Genomic DNA, 16,440 nt, shown 5'->3' with positions numbered 1-16,440 from the left:
GACTGTACTGTAGGTCCTATGGTTTAGGAGACTGTACCTTAGGATATTACTGGTAGTTATATGTTGCTGTACATATCTATTGGATTACCTGCTGAGTTCTTTGAACTCACCCCGTTGTTACTATTTTTCAGGTTGAGGCCGTCAAGAGAGATTCCCGTCGCTAGCCCCTTTATCGCGAGGATTTTCTTGTTGTCGGGATATGTTTTTGTTTTTGGCATCTTATATACTTGCGATGTGGAACTTTTGTATTATGGACTTTATGACGAACATTTGGGTTTACTACTTTTGGTTTTCCGCTGCGTATATTTTTCATTACTTCGCGGACTTCGTTTTCTTCGTTGTAGCGAAATAGGAGGTTACATATATCTACAATGACTTTATATCATCTTTCTTCGTTGTGTTTGTTCATATTATAACTGCGTGGCTTGAATTTATAGAAATGTGTGGAATGTGGATATAAACTGCGTGGTTTGTTTTCTTATTTGTATTGTATTGTTCCGGCCGTGTGTGGCCGAGGTATAGATGTATGTATACTGAGATTCATATTGTCCGCCGTACAGGGGAGATGCTGCCGAAATTTCTTCGGACAGGGACTACCTGGGGCGTGACATGAAACATGTTTAGTGGTGTTATCTACCAGCACCTAGTGTGTAGATACGAGAGTCACTTATCAAGTCTGCAATTCTTTGCAGGGGTTCCAGGAAACCCGACGACTATATGAAGGAGAAATAACCGTCTACATGGGCAATGCTACTAAGGTGGCGGCTGTTGCAGTGGGAGACGTCTACTTATCTTTTGATAGGAATAGAAAATTGGTTTTAAGAAATTGTCTTTATATACCCAATTTTAGAAAGAATTTAATTTCAGTTTCTAAACTGTATTTGGATGGATATTCTGTTTCCTTTAATAACAATGTACTTATAAAGAGAAATAAAGTGATTATCTGTTCTGGTGCATTAAGTGGCAGTTTATATATTTTAAATCCAATTTCTCCCACAAAGCAAAATATGAAAATTAATAACACATCTTCTAACTCTAATAAGAGAAAACAACCTTCGGAGATGAACCAAGCGTATCTTTGGCATCTAAGGCTTGGTCATATTAACTTAAGTAGGATTCAAAGGCTTATAGCCGATGGACTCTTGGGTTCATTAGAGTTGGAAAATTTTTCAACTTCTGAATCTTGCTTGGAAGGTAAAATGACCATGAGGCCTTTTAAGGCCAAGGGGTATAGAGCCAAAGAAGTGTTAGAATTGGTTCATTCTGATTTGTGTGGTCCTATGTCTATCCAGGCGAGAGGTGATTTTGAATATTTTGTCTCTTTTATAGACGATTATTCAAGATACAGATACATTTACCTAATGCGCCGCAAGTCCGAGTGCTTTGATAAGTTCAAAGAGTACAAGGCTGATGTGGAGAAACGACTAGGTAAAAGTATCGAGACACTACGGTCTGATCGTGGTGGCGAATACCTCTTAGGAGAGTTTAGGAATTACTTATCAGAGGCTGGGATTCAATCCCAATTGTCCTCACCTGGTACACCCCAACAGAATGGTGTGGCAGAACGAAGGAATAGGACTCTTATGGAGATGGTTAGATCGATGATGAGTTATTCAGAATTACCAAATTCATTTTGGGGATACGCTCTGGAAACGACAGCGCACATTCTGAACTTAGTACCTTCTAAATCAGTATCTTCTACTCCCACAGAATTGTGGAATGGGAGAAAGTCGAGTCTAAGACATATTCGGATTTGGGGTAGTCCAGCACATGTGCTGAAACCAGATGCTGATAAGTTAGAATCTAGTATAGATGTTCGCGTGTTTGTGGGTTATCCCAGAGGAACGAAAGGTGGTTTATTTTACAGTCCTAAAGACCAGAAGGTCATTGTTAGCACCAATGCCCAGTTTTTAGAAAAAGACTATATAATGGATCATAAGCCCAGTAGCAAAATTGTTCTAGAAGAACTTAGAGAGGACATGTCTACTTTAGTACCAACAGTACAAGATGAAGTACCACAAGAGACTGCAACACGTGTCACACATGATACACAACCACAGACAGTGCCTCGTCATAGTGGGAGAGTTGTGAGGGAACCTGAGAGATTCATGTTTTTGGGAGAGTCTTCGGACTTGATCCCGGGTAAACATTAACCTGATCCCCGAACATATGACGAAGCACTCCAAGATATAGATACAGTATCTTGACAAAAGGCAATGAATTCTGAAATAGAGTCTATGTACTCTAATAAGGTCTGGGAGTTTGTAGAACCACCTGATGGTGTAAAAGCCATTGGATGCAAGTGGATCTACAAAAGGAAAAGAGGGACAGATGGGAAGGTAGAAACCTTCAAAGCAAGGCTTGTTGCGAAAGGGTACACTCAAAAAGAGAGAATCGATTATGAGGAGACTTTTTCACCAGTAGCCATGCTTAAATCTATCTGGATACTCTTATCCATTGTCGCTCATATGGATTATGAGATTTGACAAATGGATGTCAAGACAGCTTTCCTTAATGGAAGTCTTGAGGAAAACATCCATATGAAGCAACCAGAAGGGTTCATTGAAAAGGGCAAAGAGAATCTAGTGTGCAAACTCAATCGACCCATTTATGGACTGAAGCAAGCTTCAAGGTCTTGGAACATCCGGTTTAATGAAGTAATCCAGTCATATGGATTCATTCAGTGTCCGGATGAGTCTTGTGTATACAAGAAGTGTAATGGAAACATGGTGGTGGTATTTCTTGTACTATACATAGATGGTATTTTGTTAATTGGCAACAATATCAAGATATTATCAGACGTAAGGATATGGTTGTCCAAACAATTTGATATGAAGGACTTAGGAGATTGTGCACACATTCTTGGGATCAAAGTTATAAGGGATCACAAGAAAAGAATGTTGTGTCTGTCCCAAACTTCATATATAGATACAATTCTTGCTCGTTTTAGCATGTAGAATTCCAAGAAAGGTTTCTTACCTTTTAGGCATGGAGTAGCTCTATCTAAAGAGATGTCTCCGAAGACATCAAAGGAGATAGAGGACATGAAAGTTGTTCCTTATGCTTCGGCTGTAGGAAGTCTTATGTATACAATGCTGTGTACGAGACCTGATATCTATTTTACCGTGGGCATGGTTAGCAGATATCATACTAACCCTGGACAAGGACATTGGACTGTGGTAAAGCATATATTAAAGTACCTGAGAAGGACTAGAGATTATATACTAGTTTACCAAGCAGACGATTTACTCCCTGTGGGTTACACGGATTCAGATTTCCAATCAGATAGGGACAATAGTAAGTCTACATCAGGCTATGTGTTTACTTTAGGAGGTGGAGCCATTGCATGGAGGAGTGTTAAGCAGAAATGCGTTTCGGACTCAACCATGGAAGGTGAGTATGTGGCAGCCTCTGAGGCAGCTAAAGAAGCAGTATGGCTCAGAAACTTTCTAATGGACTTAGATGTGATTCTTGGTTTGCCCAAAATCATCATAATTTATTGTGATAATAGCGGTGCAGTTGCAAACTCGAAGGAACCACGAGCCCATAAGACAAGTAAACATATAGAGCGCAAGTACCACCTGGTACGAGATATCGTGAAGCGAGGAGAAGTTGTCATCGCCAAGATTGCATCAGCAGATAACCTGGCAGATCCTTTCACTAAGGCCCTTCCAGCAAAAGCTTTCGATCGACATGTGGAGGGGATGAGAATCAGATGTATGGCAGCAGATATGATAGCTTAGTCATTAGTATAAGTGGGAGATTGTTAGAGTGTATACTGAAAGCCTAAGCTTTTGTAGACATTTATTTTGAATAAAGAATCACATTTGGTCAAATTATCTACATTTATTTGTAGTTGTTCAATTAATTTATATTATAAATAACATAGTATGTGGTGTCACATACAAAAGATAATGTTATCAGTAACTTATAAATTATAAACAGTAGCTCACGACCAATATGGAAAGGAACAAACCATTGGAAGGTCGTAGTGTAATTAGGTATTAGTTTATCTTAACTATATAATTACACTAGTACACTTAGAGTGTATTGAGTAGGATCATTAGAGGTCGTTTCTTTTATACTGACTTTATAAAGGAACAAAGACCTCAGTTATTATGGAAGTGTGTGCTCTTAATCCTAATATAATATCAAGCACATATATTTGATATTTATTTCTTTAATTTATCAATGGGTGAGATTTAGTTTGATAAATCAATAAGCCCGATAAGTTGGGAAATGATATCACTTATAGTGTGTATTGTTGATTATAAAAGGAAACTGTGTACTAAAAATCTAGGTTGAGAATGTCCCTAAGAGGAGCTCATAAGGATTGTCATGTTAAACCCTGCAGGTGGACTTAGTCCGACATGATGATAAGGTTGAGTGGTACTACTCTTGGACTGAGATATTAATTAAGTGAGTTGTCAGTAATTCATTTAATTAGTGGACATTCATTATCTTAAACACAGGGAGACTAACATACTCATAATAAGAAGGAGCCCAAAAATATAATTTGGGATTAGTGCGGTAGTTCAATAATAGTTCTCTAGTGGAATGAATTATTATTGATAAAATTAAGTTGTGTGTTCCGGGCGAACACAGGATGCTTAATTTTATCGGGAGACTAAAACCAATTCCTCCTCTTGGTCCCTATCGTAACCTCTTAATTATAGAGTACTATGTTAGGATCTTGGTCGAGGCTAGAGAGGGGGGTGTGAATAGCCGACCCCAAATTCGCGTTTCTTCCTACAATTTTAGTTAGCGCAGCGGAAATACAATGTAGAAATGAAACAAAGAATAGCAAACCTTAAACTCGACGATGTAACGAGGTTCGGAGATGAAACTCCTACTCCTCGGCGTGTCCGTAAGGTGGACGAAGCCTATCAATCCGTCGGTGGATGAGACCCCGGATAACCGGCTAATATGAACTCCTTCTGAGTGGAGAAACCTCGCCACAATCCCTTTTGCAACAGCAATAAAGGAGTACAAGAAATAAAACAAGAAACAATGGATAATATGAATGTAACTACACTCTACCAAGTTTGCTTGCCTTCTTCTCGTCGACTGGAGTCCGTTGATGAAGCAGCAACTTCACGGATGATGCCAGCAGCAACTGATCAACCAGTCGAGGGATGCTCACACGAAGCTTCAGCAAAGAGGAGCTCAGCAAAGCTCAAATCGCAGTGAGAAGGAAGAAGAAGAAGCACTGTAGCAGCCAGAGCCGAACCCTTCCCTGTAGAAACTCTCTTATATGAACCTGCGAAGAAGAAGACACATAAACTAGCCGTTGTGTCGCAACGGCTAGGGCCTGGACCGATCAGGCACACTCCTGATCGGTCCAGGAGTGTTCTGATCGGTCTTGGGGATCGATCAGGACCTAGGATGATCGGTCCCCAGACCGATCAGCCATCTCAAAGAGTCGCACTGATCGGACTCTGATCGGTCTGTGGACCGATCAGGCCTTAGGCTGATCGGTCCCCAGACCGATCAGCCAACTCTCTGTGAGAGTTGGCCTCGTCTCTGATCGGTCTCCAGACCGATCAGTAACTCTCACAGAAAGCTACTGATCGGTTACTGATCGGTCACCAGACCGATCAGATAACTCAGTGTATCACTGGATCGATCCACTGATCGATCCAGCTCTTGGTTTTTACCCAAACCAAGTCCCAAGCCTTCCAAACCAACACCCGGTCAACCTTGACCTATTGGTACATCATGCTTAGCATCCGGTCACTCCCTTGACCTGCTAGGACTCCCCACCAAGTATCCGGTCAATCCCTTTGACCCACTCGGACTTTCTCCTTCGTGCCAAGTATCCTGTCACTCCCTTGACCTACTTGGACTTCCCAATACCAGATGTCCGATCATCCTTGATCCATCTGGATTTTCCCTTGCCAGCTTCACTCACCAGGACTTTCACCTAGCTTCACTTACTAGGATTTTCACCTGGCTTCCCTCACCAGGATTTCCAATCTGTTTGGCTTCACTCACTAGGACTTCCAAACTGCCTAGCTTCACTCACTAGGGCTTTTACCTAGCTTCACTCACCAGGATTTCCAATCTGCCTGGCTTCACTCACCAGGACTTCCAAACTGCCTAGCTTCACTCACTAGGGCTTTTACCTGGCTTCACTCACTAGGATTTTCCATCTGCCTGGCTTCACTTACCAGGACTTCCAAACTGCCTAGCTTCACTCACTAGGACTTTTCTGTGCCAAGTCTTCATACTTGAACTTTTCTGTTGCCAAGTCTCCATACTTGGACTTTTCCCGTGCCAAGCTCCCTGCTTGGACTTTTCCGTGCCAAGTCAACTCAAGTCGGGTCAACCAGGTCAACCTTGACCGAAGGTTGCACCCACAATCTCCCAAGTTTGTATTCTTGTCAAACATCAAGATACAACTTTTCTATTCTCGTCAAACATCAAAATACAACTCGAGTCAGGTCAACTCGAGTCGGGTCAACCAGGTCAACCTTGACCTAAGGTTGCACCAACAATCTCCCCCTTTTTGATGTTTGACAAAAACCATAATCAAATTAGGTTAACCCGATAACCTAACTTAGGTTTTCCAATAGTTCTCCACTGTTCTTTCTTGAACATTCTCCCCAAACTCCAATGTTCTTCCTTGAACATTTTCTAAACATTCTCCCCCTTTTTGACACACATCAAAAAGAGTGAATCAAGGTCAAGAGTTTCTTCCTAATGAAAGTCCCATACCTTTCATTGAAACCCTTAATTTCCCCCTTGATACTAAACACAACAATCAACATAGTGATAATCACATTTCACTCATCCTTAGAAATCGATTAAAAACTCCCCCTAAAAGTCAACTCCCGCTTGACCAATAGGTAAAAACTCCCCCTAAAGGTCAACTCCCCTTTGACCATTGCACCAACAATGTCTTGGAGAGTTTCAATCCTTTAGAAATCTAAAATACAACTTCCACAGCTGAAATTTCAGACAATCAGTCGAAAATCAGCATTTTGGCACGCTCTGATCGATCACCAGACCGATCAGACTTCCCTGGATCGGTCCAGTGACCGATCCACACTACTCTGGACCGATCAGGCTCTTCTCTGATCGGTCCACCACTCTCTGATAAGAGTTCTGAATTTTTTTCCTCCCGAAATTCAGAAACCCCTAAAAAATTACAGAAAATTTCAAAAATTATAAAATTTTGAGGATACATTCCTCATAACATATATTATCATGGAAAAATAGTTTTCTATGAAAATAACATCCATTTTTAAATCTTGATACAAAGTTCGAAAAACTTTGAAATAGCTCAAGGTTAATCCATCTTTGTATCAACTTGCTCAATGATGAATGCTATCACTAGAAAAGCTTCATCAAGGTTTTTCAAATCAATTTTGAAATGATTTTAAACCATTCAATTTAGGACCACAATCTTAGGGCTAAATGTACATGACTTGTACACAAGCTTTCCCTATGATCCTCCATTTTGAATTAGGCTCATCTAGGTACAAGAACTATGCACCTTGATCCTAACTCATGATCCTAATATCTCACACACATCTAAGGTGTATCAAACACATCCAAGTTAATTTTGATGTGAGATATGGGTTTAGGTCATCTTAAGCTAAGTTCTCATGCATTTTCTAGACAACAATTTGATTTCCATATCAAATTGAGTTTTTATCCTTAAATCAATTTAATTGATCATAAATGCAAGAGATGATGACATGACATATAATGATATCATAAGTAAAAACATGTGCCAATGTCATGATGTCATGGCATAAAGTATGAAACTTAAATAAGGCATGACATATAGCTAACCTAAGTATTATCATGACATTTCAAATGATAATAAATTAAATATGATGTCATGACATGGCATATGACAAACAATACATGTCAAATAATATATAGAGGTATAGAAAATACCTAATTCTAGCCTTAGTTGCAATTTTTGATAATTTTGATCATTTTGCCATAAATTCCATATTCCTAAGTGTAATAGACTTAAAATCATATACTAAAGATTTTTAGATCACCATGTGCCAATTAGATTGACCCTAGAGAATTCCTCGAATATGGTTGGCACATGCTAATCACCTTAGGAATAATTTCTTAATCTCATTTTCAAGGCTTGATTACACCTTGAAACTTCCTAAAATGCCACCTTTTGCCATGAGTAGGTTAACTACCTATCCAATTAAGGTTGGCACTGTTAGAGTGTATACTAAAAGCCTAGCTTTTGGTATAAACATTTATCTAGAAATAAGAATCACATTGGTCAAATGTCTACATTTGTGATAAATGTAGTTGTTCAATTAATTTATATTGTAGATAACATGGTGTGTGGTGTCACACACAGAGGATCATGTTATCAGTACCTTATAAATTATAAACAGTAGCTCACGACCAAGATGGAAAGGAACAAACCATTTGAAGGTCGTAGTGTAATTAGGTATTAGTTTATCTTAACTATATAATTACACTAGTACACTTAGAGTGTATTGAGTAGGACCATTAGAGGTCGTTTCTTTTATACTGACTTTATAAAGGAACAAAGACCTCAGTTATTATGGAAGTGTGTGCTCTTAATCCTAATATAATAACAAGCACATATATTTGATATTTATTTCTTTAATTTGTCAATGGGTGAGATTTAGTTCGATGAATCAATAAGCCCGATAAGTTGGGAAATGATATCACTTATAGTGTGTGTTGTTGATTATAGAAGGAAACTGTGTCCTAGAGATACTAGGTTGAGAATGTCCCCAAGAGGAGCTCAAAAGGATTGTCATGTTAAACCCTGCAGGTGGACTTAGTCCGACATGACGATGAAGTTGAGTGGTACTACTCTTGGAGCTAGATATTAATTAAGTGAGTTGTCAGTAACTGACTTAATTAGTGGACATTTGTTATCTTAAACACAGGGAGACTAACACACACATAATAAGAAGGAGCCCAAAATGTAATTTGGGATTGGTGCGGTAGTTTAATAATAGTTCTTTAGTGGAATGAATTATTATTGATGAAATTAAGTTGTGTGTTCGGGGTGAACACAGGATGCTTAATTTCATCGGGAGACCAAAACCAATTCCTCCTCTCGGTCCCTATCGTAGCCTCTAGTATATAGAGATTTATACCCACCGCATACCCACCTTCTTACCCATCCAATGGGGCCGGCCAAGCTAGCTTGGAACCCAAGCTAGGCCGCCAAGACCAAGTGGATGAGTTAAGTGGCCGGCCAAAGCATGGGTCCCAAGCTTAGGTGGCCGGCCACTAGAATATTAAAAAGGATTTTTATTAAAATTATTTCTTATGTGGATATCATGGTTTTAAAAGAGAGTTTAAAAATTAAAAATTTCCTTTTATAGCTTTCTACAAAAGATTAAGAGAAGAGATTAATCTCTTTCCTTATTTGTAGTTTAAAAGGATGGTTTTAATTTTTGGTAAAAACTTTCCTTATTTATAAATCATCTACATTTTTAAAAGAGAGTTTAAAATTTGAAATCTTTCCTTATTTGTTGATTAAAGGAGGATTTTAAATTTTAAGAAAACTTTCCTTTTTTAACCATGTTCATGATTTAAAAGAAAGTTTAAAAATTAATAATTCTCTTTTATTAGTTTCTACAAAAGATTAAGAAAAGATTTGATATCTTTCCTTATTTGTAGATTAAGAGAGATTTTAATTTTTTAGAGATAACTTTCTTTTTATCCACATGTTTAAAAGAAAGATTTTAATTTATTAAATTTCCTTTTTATTAACCAATCATGAAGGGATAAAATTATTGGAGAAATTTTTATAAATTTCTAGAAACAAATTAGGAAGTTTTAATTTTTGTTTTAATTAAAACTTTCCTTGATTTGTGGATTGTAGGTGGCCGGCCAAATAAGTTGGAAAAAGGAAATTAATTTTTAATTAATTTTTCTTTTTCATGGCAAAAGAATTAAGGAAGATTTTATTAATTTTTCCTTATTTGCCAAGACCAAGGATTATAAAAGAGGGGGTAGAGGAGGATTCATGGTGAACAACTCTATTCTTTTTATTCCTCTCTTTTCTTCTTTGGTGTGGCCCGAAACTTATCTCTTGGTGGAGCTTTTGTTAGTGGCCGGATCAAGGAAGGAGAAGAAGGAGAGAAAGCAAGCCTCGTTTCTAGCATCCCTTGGAGCATGGTGGTGGTGGCCGAACCTCTTCATCCTAGAAGATGTTTTGATGGCCGAAACTTGCAAGGAAGAAGAAGGTGCTTGGTGGTTCTCATCTCGGAAGATCGTTGCCCACACAACGTCCGAGGTTAGAAGAGGAATACGGTAGAAGATCAAGAGGTCTTTCTAAAAGGTATAACTAGTAATTTTTCTTTCCGCATCATGCTAGTTATTTATGGAAATAATACCAAATACAAGAGGCTTACGATTCTAGTATTTCGAATATATTTTTCGAAGTTGTGTTCTTTTGTTTTATTTTTCCTTGTGTTTTGATTGTTCTTTTCGGTTAACCTAAAGTTATTTTAGGAAATTAAATATTAGATTTCTATAAAAGGTTTTGTCTAGTCGGTGGTGGTTGCTCCCATATCCAAGAAGGCCACGTGCCTCGCCACGTCAGTACTGGGAACCAATTATGGAAATTAATATTTAATGGAATTAATAACTTAAGGTGATTTGGGTCGAACATGTTAAGTTCCGCAGGAGATCCAAGTCAAAACCTAAAAGAACAAATAGATTAAGTTTTGGATCAAACGTGTTAAGTTCCGCAGGCGATCCAAAATTTAATTTAAAAGAACACATGGTAGCTAGGAAAAGGTTCAGACCTTTGTACAAAATTTTTGTACAGTGGAACCTCTAGGTTTTCCGAGTAGCAACCAACAGACACACCCTAATTCATCTAGCGTGATGGAATCACGCTCCTAGGAACCCAAAACCTATTTGAGCTCATTGGGTTCACTAAATATTCACTAGGGATGACTTCCCTAGCAACCCTCCTAATGACCCTCCGAGGCTTTAAAGCCTTGGTCATTTGGGACTCATCAAGATCAACTCTAGGGGTGACTCCCCTTGTGACCTTGGTGATGGTCTTCCTAGCCCTAGGTTTTGTTCCATAATCGAATGGAATATTATGGTAAGTGGGCTTAACCACTTGAGACTTAGGTTTGTGACTCAAACCTCTCATGTCCTTGGGCTTTTGTTTTTGACCCTTAGACCCTAGAGTTGACTTCTCCAAATTCTTAAGGGTCTTTTCTAAGGTGTCAAGTCTTGACCTCAAGACTTGATTTTCCTTCTCTAATACCTCAAGTTTTAATTTTCCATTTTTCTTTGAGGTATTCCTAGGCATATGTCTAGTTGTTTTGGGATTCCTATCTAGGTTTTCCTTAACCTTAGATGAGTTAACTCTAGGGTTAGCATTTCTAGAATTGTCCTTACCTAGGCTAACATGTTTTGCACCTAAGCACATGTATTGATTTCTATTGTTATCATGCCTATCTTTATTGACAATTGCAACAAAACTACTATTAACATGTGTCTTATTCAAATTGCAAGAATGTGCCTTAAAGGTTACCTTAGGGTTTGCCTTAGCTCCCCCTATCGATGTGCTCGGTCTCTTGTCCTTGTGAGGTTGCCTCCCCCTCGGACACTGGCTCCTATAGTGTCCCCTTTGCTTGCATTGGAAACACACCACGTGCTCCTTGCCCTTGCGTATCGGGACTCCGGCTTCCTTGACCTTTGGCGCCGGTGGAGTCTTCCTAATCCTCTTTGGACATTTACTCTTGTAATGCCCAAATTCCCTACACTCAAAGCACATTATATGTAATTTACTTGAAAGTAAATTGCTTGAGTTACCTAGGGTTGAGGATGGTTGTATGCTTTCTTCTTCATCCCTTCCGGAAGTAGAGGCTTCTTCTTCTTGCTCCAATCTTGAAGAAGAACTCTCCTCCTCCTCTTCCTTAGATGTTGAGTAGCCCTCAACTTCTAATTCCTTTCCTCCATGATGTGAGCTACTTGGCTCACTTGACTCCTCTTCATGACTTGAAGTGGAGCTCTCCTCATGGAACTTAGCCAAGTTGTTCCATAATTCCTTGGCATTGTTGTATCCACCTATCTTGCACAACATATCATTAGGTAATGAAAATTCAAGAATTTTCGTTACCTCATCATTGATCATGGATTGGTGGATTTGTCCCTTCGTCCACTTCTTCTTCTCAAGTGGTTCTCCTTCTTTATCCACCGGAGGAGTAAAACCTACTCGTACACAATTCCAATTCACTAGGTTAGTCATAAGAAAATACTTCATTCTTACCTTCCAATACGCGAAGTCGTCGCGATCGTAGAAGGGTGGAATCGTGATGTCTTCTCCAAGTAGATCCATTCTCTAGCTTGTGCTCCCTCGGGTGTTAATCCGACGAAGAGCAACCTTGCTCTGATACCACTTGTTAGGATCTTGGTCGAGGCTAGAGAGGGGGGTGTGAATAGCCGACCCCAAATTCACGTTTCTTCCTACAATTTTAGTTAGCGCAGCGGAAATACAATGTAGAAATGAAACAAAGAATAGCAAACCTTAAACTCGACGATGTAACGAGGTTCGGAGATGAAACTCCTACTCCTCGGCGTGTCCGTAAGGTGGACGAAGCCTATCAATCCGTCGGTGGATGAGACCCCGGATAATCGGCTAATATGAACTCCTTCTGAGTGGAGAAACCTCGCCACAATCCCTTTTGCAATAGCAATAAAGGAGTACAAGAAATAAAACAAGAAACAATGGATAATATGAATGTAACTACACTCTACCAAGTTTGCTTGCCTTCTTCTCGTCGACTGGAGTCCGTTGATGAAGCAGCAACTTCACGGATGATGCCAGCAGCAGCTGATCAACCAGTCGAGGGAAGCTCACACGAAGCTTCAGCAAAGAGGAGCTCAGCAAAGCTCAAATCGCAGTGAGAAGGAAGAAGAAGAAGCACTGTAGCAGCCAGAGCCGAACCCTTCCCTGTAGAAACTCTCTTATATGAACCTGCGAAGAAGAAGACACATAAACTAGCCGTTGTGTTGCAACGGCTAGGGCCTGGACCGATCAGGCACACTCCTGATCGGTCCAGGAGTGTTCTGATCGGTCTTGGGGATCGATCAGGACCTAGGCTGATCGGTCCCCAGACCGATCAGCCATCTCACAGAGTCGCACTGATCGGACTCTGATCGGTCTGTGGACCGATTAGGCCTTAGGCTGATCGGTCCCCAGACCGATCAGCCAACTCTCTGTGAGAGTTGGCCTCGTCTCTGATCGGTCTCCAGACCGATCAGTAACTCTCACAGAAAGCTACTGATCGGTTACTGATCGGTCACCAGACCGATCAGATAACTCAGTGTATCACTGGATCGATCCACTGATCGATCCAGCTCTTGGTTTTTACCCAAACCAAGTCCCAAGCCTTCCAAACCAACACCCGGTCAACCTTGACCTATTGGTACATCATGCTTAGCATCCGGTCACTCCCTTGACCTGCTAGGACTCCCCGCCAAGTATCCGGTCAATCCCTTTGACCCACTCGGACTTTCTCCTTCGTGCCAAGTATCCTGTCACTCCCTTGACCTACTTGGACTTCCCAATACCAGATGTCCGATCATCCTTGATCCATCTGAATTTTCCCTTGCCCAGCTTCACTCACCAGGACTTTCACCTAGCTTCACTTACTAGGATTTTCACCTGGCTTCCCTCACCAGGATTTCCAATCTGCCTGGCTTCACTCACCAGGACTTCCAAACTGCCTAGCTTCACTCACTAGGGCTTTTACCTGGCTTCACTCACCAGGATTTCCAATCTGCCTGGCTTCACTCACCAGGACTTCCAAACTGCCTAGCTTCACTCACTAGGGCTTTTACCTGGCTTCACTCACTAGGATTTTCCATCTGCCTGGCTTCACTCACCAGGACTTCCAAACTGCCTAGCTTCACTCACTAGGACTTTTCCGTGCCAAGTCTTCATACTTGGACTTTTCCGTTGCCAAGTCTCCATACTTGGACTTTTCCCGTGCCAAGCTCCCTGCTTGGACTTTTCAGTGCCAAGTCAACTCAAGTCGGGTCAACCAGGTCAACCTTGACCGAAGGTTGCACCCACAATCTCCCAAGTTTGTATTCTTGTCAAACATCAAGATACAACTTTTCTATTCTCGTCAAACATCAAAATACAACTCGAGTCAGGTCAACTCGAGTCGGGTCAACCAGGTCAACCTTGACCTAAGGTTGCACCAACATACTATACCCACGTATACCCACCTTCATACCCATCTAAAGGGGGCCGACCAAGCCTTGCTTGGAGCCCAAGCAAGGGGCCGGCCAAACCATGTTTAGATAGGATTGATTGTGGTCGGCCCAAGCATGGGTTCAACCTATGTGTGGCCGACCATTAAAAATAGAAAAGGAATTTTAATTTTAAATTTTTTCTTATGTGGAATACATGATTTAAAAGAGAGTTTAAAAATTAAAATATTTCCTTTTATAAGATTCTACAAAAGATTAAGAGAAGAGTTAAATCTCTTTCCTTATTTGTAGATTAAAATGTTGATTTTAATTTTGGTAAAAACTTTCCTTATTTATAAATCATCCACATGTTGAAAAGATAAATTTTAAAATTATAGAAATTTCCTTTTATAACATCAACCATGAAGGGATTATTAAAGAGAAATTTTATTTTAAAATTTTTCCGGAAGCAAATTAGGAAGCTTTAATTTTCTAGCGAAAAATTTCCTTGTTTTGATGTGGCCAGCCATATACATTAAGAAAAGGATTTTAATTTTAATTAATTAAAATTTTCCTTTTCAATGGCAAAAGAATTAAGGTTTTATTAAATTTTCCTTATTTGTCAAGGCTAAGGATTATAAAAGAGGAGGTTTGGGTGCCTTCAAGAGATACAACCTCTATTCTATTTCTCCCTCTTTTCTTCCTTGGTGTGGCTGGCCCCTTCAAGTTCTCTCCTCTCCTTGGTGTGGTCGAACCTCTCTTCTTTCTTGGAGATCAAGTGGTGGTCAGATCCTAGCTTGGAGAAGAAGGAGAGAAAGCTTGCATCCCTTGGAGCTTGGTTGGTGGAAAAAGTTCTACTTCCTTAGGAGTTTTGTGCTTGGCCGAAACTTGAAGGAAGAAGAAGAAGGTGTTAGGTGGTTCTCGTCTCAGAAGATCGTTACCCACACAACGTCTGAGATTAGAAGAGGAATACGGTAGAAGATCAAGAGGTCATTATTCACAAAGAAAGGTATAACTAATAATTGTTTTCCGCATCATGTTAGTTTTGTTTCTTTGTAAAAATACCAAATACAAGAGGCATGCGATTCTAGTTTTTCGAATTAGTTTTCGAAGTTGTGTTCTGTTCTTTTGTTTTTTTTTTCTTTTCCTTGTGATTTGATTGTTCTTAGCAGTTAACCTAGGGTTACTATGGGAAGGTTAAATATTTAATTTCCTTAAAAGGCTTTGTCTAGTCGGTGGTGGTTGCTCCCATATCCAAGAAGGTCAAGTGCCTCGCCATGCAGTACTGGAAGCCGATTTTGGAAATAGATATTTAATTGTCTTCGTGACCTAAGTGATTTGGATCGAACGTGTTAAGTTCCGCAGGAGATCCAAGTCTAAACCTAAAAGAATAAATAAATTAAACTTAGGATCAAACGTGTTAAGTTCCGCAGGCGATCCAAGTTTAATTTAAAAGAACACATGGTAGCTAGGAAAAGATTCAGACCTTTGTACAAAATTTTTGTACAGTGGAACCGTTAGGTTTTCCGAGTAGCAACTAACAACATCATGATTCTTGATAGAGTGAGACCACTGAGTGCATGGTCATGTCCAAATGAGTCAATATGAGATATTGAGCTCATTTGATTAGAGTGAGTCTACTTGAAGTTCAAGATATAGATTGATTAGAGGATGACATGGTCTATGCCTCAATTGATCAATCTAGATGTCATGGATAGAAGGGCATTATCATATATTGTGAGAGTCACAATTAGTAGTCACAAAGGTGATGTTGGATCTCAACATTCTTTTAACTTGGGTAGTAATGATGTGTTGCTAGATACCGCTCATTACTTATGCTTCTAAATGGGTTTAGGAGCATTGCCAACGTTACAAGAACCTATAGGATCACACACAAAGGGCAATTAGATAGAGAATAGGTTCATATGATGGACCAAGAGGATTAGGTTCATGTGATGAACCAAATTGGATTAAGAGTAATCCAAGTTAAACTAATTGAGTTGAACTCAATTTGATTCATGTGTTGAATGAGTCTAATTTAGATTATGACTCATTGAATCAATTTAATTCAATGAATAGATATTTATTAAATCAAATTGACTTGAATCAATGGTTAGATTTGATCAACCATGGGAGATTAATGGGTCAAGTTTGACTTGACTTGAGAGGAAAGATGAAGGGTCAAGTTTGACTTGACCAAATGCCACATCATTTGTGACTTGGCATGGGCCGGCCAATGATGGT

This window comes from Zingiber officinale, chromosome 1A, assembly GCF_018446385.1.
Source record: "Zingiber officinale cultivar Zhangliang chromosome 1A, Zo_v1.1, whole genome shotgun sequence".
Taxonomy (NCBI): Eukaryota; Viridiplantae; Streptophyta; class Magnoliopsida; order Zingiberales; family Zingiberaceae; genus Zingiber; species Zingiber officinale.
This window is presented reverse-complemented; position numbering follows the sequence as displayed.